The sequence below is a fragment of the Lethenteron reissneri genome, chromosome 36, assembly GCF_015708825.2.
Source record: "Lethenteron reissneri isolate LAM-NWPU_2019-01 chromosome 36, ASM1570882v1, whole genome shotgun sequence".
In the NCBI taxonomy this organism is placed as follows: domain Eukaryota; kingdom Metazoa; phylum Chordata; class Hyperoartia; order Petromyzontiformes; family Petromyzontidae; genus Lethenteron; species Lethenteron reissneri.
The window spans coordinates 4,795,597-4,801,596 of NC_083814.1; positions in this window are offsets into that span (position 1 = coordinate 4,795,597).

Below are 6,000 nucleotides of genomic sequence, written 5' to 3' on the forward strand. Positions count from 1 at the left end.
ACTGGGGTAGAGGACTGTGTTGCAGTAGATGTTTCTCTTGTTGTGGTCTCAGTTGTTGGATTTGTCGTTGAAGGTGATGGGACTACTGGGGTAGAGGACTGTGTTGCAGTTGATGTTTCTGTTGTTGAGGTCACAGTTGTTGGATTTGTCGTTGAAGGTGATGGAACTACTGGGGTAGAGGACTGTGTTGCAGTAGATGTTTCTCTTGTTGAGGTCTCGGTTGTTGGATTTTTCGTTGAAGGTGATGGAACTACTGGGATAGAGGACTGTGTTGCAGTAGATGTTTCTCTTGTTGTGGTCTCAGTTGTTGGATTTGTCGTTGAAGGTGATGGAACTACTGGGGTAGAGGACTGTGTTGCAGTTGATGGTTCTGTTGTTGAGGTCTCAGTTGTTGGATTTGTCGTTGAAGGTGATGGCACTACTGGGGTAGAGGACTGTGTTGCAGTAGATGTTTCTGTTGTTGAGGTCTCAGTTGTTGGATTTGTCGTTGAAGGTGATGGCACTACTGGGGTAGAGGACTGTGTTGCAGTAGATGTTTCTGTTGTTGAGGTCTCAGTTGTTGGATTTTTCGTTGAAGGTGATGGAACTACTGGGGTAGAGGACTGTGTTGCAGTAGATGTTTCTCTTGTTGTGGTCTCAGTTGTTGGATTTGTCGTTGAAGGTGATGGGACTACTGGGGTAGAGGACTGTGTTGCAGTTGATGTTTCTGTTGTTGAGGTCTCAGTTGTTGGATTTGTCGTTGAAGGTGATGGAACTACTGGGGTAGAGGACTGTGTTGCAGTTGATGGTTCTGTTGTTGAAGTCTCAGTTGTTGGATTTGTCGTTGAAGGTGATGGCACTACTGGGGTAGAGGACTGTGTTTCAGTAGATGTTTCTGTTGTTGAGGTCTCAGTTGTTGGATTTGTCGTTGAAGGTGATGGCACTACTGGGGTAGAGGACTGTGTTGCAGTAGATGTTTCTGTTGTTGAGGTCTCAGTTGTTGGATTTGTCGTTGAAGGTGATGGCACTACTGGGGTAGAGGACTGTGTTGCAGTTGATGGTTCTGTTGTTGAGGTCTCAGTTGTTGGATTTGTCGTTGAAGGTGATGGCACTACTGGGGTAGAGGACTGTGTTGCAGTAGATGTTTCTGTTGTTGAGGTCTCAGTTGTTGGATTTTTCGTTGAAGGTGATGGAACTACTGGGGTAGAGGACTGTGTTGCAGTAGATGTTTCTCTTGTTGTGGTCTCAGTTGTTGGATTTGTCGTTGAAGGTGATGGGACTACTGGGGTAGAGGACTGTGTTGCAGTTGATGTTTCTGTTGTTGAGGTCTCAGTTGTTGGATTTGTCGTTGAAGGTGATGGAACTACTGGGGTAGAGGACTGTGTTGCAGTTGATGGTTCTGTTGTTGAGGTCTCAGTTGTTGGATTTGTCGTTGAAGGTGATGGCACTACTGGGGTAGAGGACTGTGTTGCAGTAGATGTTTCTGTTGTTGAGGTCTCAGTTGTTGGATTTGTCGTTGAAGGTGATGGCACTACTGGGGTAGAGGACTTTGTTGCAGTAGATCTTTCTGTTGTTGAAGTCTCAGTTGTTGGATTTGTCGTTGAAGGTGATGGCACTACTGGGGTAGAGGACTGTGTTGCAGTAGATGTTTCTCTTGTTGTGTTCTCAGTTGTTGGATTTGTCGTTGAAGGTGATGGAACTACTGGGGTAGAGGACTGTGTTGCAGTTGATGGTTCTGTTGTTGAGGTCTCAGTTGTTGGATTTGTCGTTGAAGGTGATGGCACTACTGGGGTAGAGGACTGTGTTGCAGTAGATGTTTCTGTTGTTGAGGTCTCAGTTGTTGGATTTTTCGTTGAAGGTGATGGGACTACTGGGGTAGAGGACTGTGTTGCAGTTGATGTTTCTGTTGTTGAGGTCTCAGTTGTTGGATTTGTCGTTGAAGGTGATGGAACTACTGGGGTAGAGGACTGTGTTGCAGTAGATGTTTCTCTTGTTGAGGTCTCGGTTGTTGGATTTTTTGTTGAAGGTGATGGAACTACTGGGATAGAGGGCTGTGTTGCAGTAGATGTTTCTCTTGTTGTGGTCTCAGTTGTTGGATTTGTCGTTGAAGGTGATGGAACTACTGGGGTAGAGGACTGTGTTGCAGTTGATGGTTCTGTTGTTGAGGTCTCAGTTGTTGGATTTGTCGTTGAAGGTGATGGCACTACTGGGGTAGAGGACTTTGTTGCAGTAGATCTTTCTGTTGTTGAAGTCTCAGTTGTTGGATTTGTCGTTGAAGGTGATGGCACTACTGGGGTAGAGGACTGTGTTTCAGTAGATGTTTCTCTTGTTGTGCTCTCAGTTGTTGGATTTGTCGTTGAAGGTGATGGAACTACTGGGGTAGAGGACTGTGTTGCAGTTGATGGTTCTGTTGTTGAGGTCTCAGTTGTTGGATTTGTCGTTGAAGGTGATGGCACTACTGGGGTAGAGGACTGTGTTGCAGTAGATGTTTCTGTTGTTGAGGTCTCAGTTGTTGGATTTTTCGTTGAAGGTGATGGAACTACTGGGGTAGAGGACTGTGTTGCAGTAGATGTTTCTCTTGTTGTGGTCTCAGTTGTTGGATTTGTCGTTGAAGGTGATGGGACTACTGGGGTAGAGGACTGTGTTGCAGTTGATGTTTCTGTTGTTGAGGTCTCAGTTGTTGGATTTGTCGTTGAAGGTGATGGAACTACTGGGGTAGAGGACTGTGTTGCAGTTGATGGTTCTGTTGTTGAGGTCTCAGTTGTTGGATTTGTCGTTGAAGGTGATGGCACTACTGGGGTAGAGGACTGTGTTGCAGTAGATGTTTCTGTTGTTGAGGTCTCAGTTGTTGGATTTGTCGTTGAAGGTGATGGCACTACTGGGGTAGAGGACTTTGTTGCAGTAGATCTTTCTGTTGTTGAAGTCTCAGTTGTTGGATTTGTCGTTGAAGGTGATGGAACTACTGGGGTAGAGGACTGTGTTGCAGTTGATGGTTCTGTTGTTGAGGTCTCAGTTGTTGGATTTTTCGTTGAAGGTGATGGAACTACTGGGGTAGAGGACTGTGTTGCAGTAGATGTTTCTCTTGTTGTGGTCTCAGTTGTTGGATTTGTCGTTGAAGGTGATGGTACTACTGGTGTAGGGGACTGTGTTGCAGTTGATGTTTCTGTTGTTGAGGTCTCAGTTGTTGGATTTGTCGTTGAAGGTGATGGCACTTCTGGGGTAGAGGACTGTGTTTCAGTAGATGTTTCTGTTGTTGTGGTCTCAGTTGTTGGATTTGTCGTTGAAGGTGATGGAACTACTGGGGTAGAGGACTGTGTTGCAGTAGATGTTTCTGTTGTTGAAGTTTCAGTTGTTGGATTTGTCGTTGAAGGTAATGGCACTACTGGGGTAGAGGACTGTGTTGCAGTTAATGTTTCTGTTGTTGAGCTCTCAGTTGTTGGATTTGTCGTTGAAGTTGATGGCACTACTGGTGTAGGGGACTGTGTTGCAGTAGATGCTTCTGTTGTTGAGGTCTCAGTTGTTGGATTTGTCGTTGAAGTTGATGGCACTACTGGTGTAGGGGACTGTGTTGCAGTAGATGTTTCTGTTGTTGAGGTCTCAGTTGTTGGATTTGTCGTTGAAGGTGATGGCACTACTGGGATAGAGGACTGTGTTGCAGTTGATGTTTCTGTTGTTGAGGTTTCAGTTGTTGGAATTGTCGTTGAAGGTGATGGCACTACTGGGTTAGAGGACTGTGTTTCAGTAGATGTTTCTGTTGTTGAGGTCTCAGTTGTTGGATTTGTCGTTGAAGGTGATGGCACTACTGGTGTAGGGGACTGTGTTGCAGTAGATGTTTCTGTTGTTGAGGTCTCAGTTGTTGGATTTGTCGTTGAAGTTGATGGCACTACTTGTGTAGGGGACTGTGTTTCAGTTGATGTTTCTGTTGTTGAGGTCTCAGTTGTTGGATTTGTCGTTGAAGGTGATGGCACTACTGGGGTAGAGGACTGTGTTGCAGTAGATGTTTCTGTTGTTGAGGTCTCAGTTGTTGGATTTGTCGTTGAAGGTGATGGCACTACTGGGGTAGAGGACTTTGTTGCAGTAGATCTTTCTGTTGTTGAAGTCTCAGTTGTTGGATTTGTCGTTGAAGGTGATGGCACTACTGGGGTAGAGGACTGTGTTGCAGTAGATGTTTCTCTTGTTGTGGTCTCAGTTGTTGGATTTGTCGTTGAAGATGATGGAACTACTGGGGTAGAGGACTGTGTTGCAGTTGATGGTTCTGTTGTTGAGGTCTCAGTTGTTGGATTTGTCGTTGAAGGTGATGGCACTACTGGGGTAGAGGACTGTGTTGCAGTAGATCTTTCTGTTGTTGAAGTCTCAGTTGTTGGATTTGTCGTTGAAGGTGATGGCACTACTGGGGTAGAGGACTTTGTTGCAGTAGATCTTTCTGTTGTTGAAGTCTCAGTTGTTGGATTTGTCGTTGAAGGTGATGGCACTACTGGGGTAGAGGACTGTGTTGCAGTAGATGTTTCTCTTGTTGTGGTCTCAGTTGTTGGATTTGTCGTTGAAGATGATGGAACTACTGGGGTAGAGGACTGTGTTGCAGTTGATGGTTCTGTTGTTGAGGTCTCAGTTGTTGGATTTGTCGTTGAAGGTGATGGCACTACTGGGGTAGAGGACTGTGTTGCAGTTGATGTTTCTCTTTTTGAGGTCTCGGTTGTTGGATTTTTCGTTGAAGGTGATGGAACTACTGGGGTAGAGGACTGTGTTGCAGTAGATGTTTCTCTTGTTGTGGTCTCAGTTGTTGGATTTGTCGTTGAAGGTGATGGGACTACTGGGGTAGAGGACTGTGTTGCAGTTGATGTTTCTGTTGTTGAGGTCACAGTTGTTGGATTTGTCGTTGAAGGTGATGGAACTACTGGGGTAGAGGACTGTGTTGCAGTTGATGTTTCTCTTTTTGAGGTTTCAGTTGTTGGATTTTTCGTTGAAGGTGATGGAACTACTGGGGTAGAGGACTGTGTTGCAGTAGATGTTTCTCTTGTCGTGGTCTCAGTTGTTGGATTTGTCGTTGAAGGTGATGGGACTACTGGGGTAGAGGACTGTGTTGCAGTTGATGTTTCTGTTGTTGAGGTCACAGTTGTTGGATTTGTCGTTGAAGGTGATGGAACTACTGGGGTAGAGGACTGTGTTGCAGTAGATGTTTCTCTTGTTGAGGTCTCAGTTGTTGGATTTGTCGTTGAAGGTGATGGAACTACTGGGGTAGAGGACTGTGTTGCAGTTGATGGTTCTGTTGTTGAGGTCTCAGTTGTTGGATTTGTCGTTGAAGGTGATGGCACTACTGGGGTAGAGGACTGTGTTGCAGTAGATGTTTCTGTTGTTGAGGTCTCAGTTGTTGGATTTGTCGTTGAAGGTGATGGCACTACTGGGGTAGAGGACTGTGTTGCAGTAGATGTTTCTGTTGTTGAGGTCTCAGTTGTTGGATTTTTCGTTGAAGGTGATGGAACTACTGGGGTAGAGGACTGTGTTGCAGTAGATGTTTCTCTTGTTGTGGTCTCAGTTGTTGGATTTGTCGTTGAAGGTGATGGGACTACTGGGGTAGAGGACTGTGTTGCAGTTGATGTTTCTGTTGTTGAGGTCTCAGTTGTTGGATTTGTCGTTGAAGGTGATGGAACTACTGGGGTAGAGGACTGTGTTGCAGTTGATGGTTCTGTTGTTGAGGTCTCAGTTGTTGGATTTGTCGTTGAAGGTGATGGCACTACTGGGGTAGAGGACTGTGTTGCAGTAGATGTTTCTGTTGTTGAGGTCTCAGTTGTTGGATTTGTCGTTGAAGGTGATGGCACTACTGGGGTAGAGGACTTTGTTTCAGTAGATCTTTCTGTTGTTGAAGTCTCAGTTGTTGGATTTGTCGTTGAAGGTGATGGAACTACTGGGGTAGAGGACTGTGTTGCAGTTGATGGTTCTGTTGTTGAGGTCTCAGTTGTTGGATTTGTCGTTGAAGGTGATGGCACTACTGGGGTAGAGGACTGTGTTGCAGTAGATGTTTCT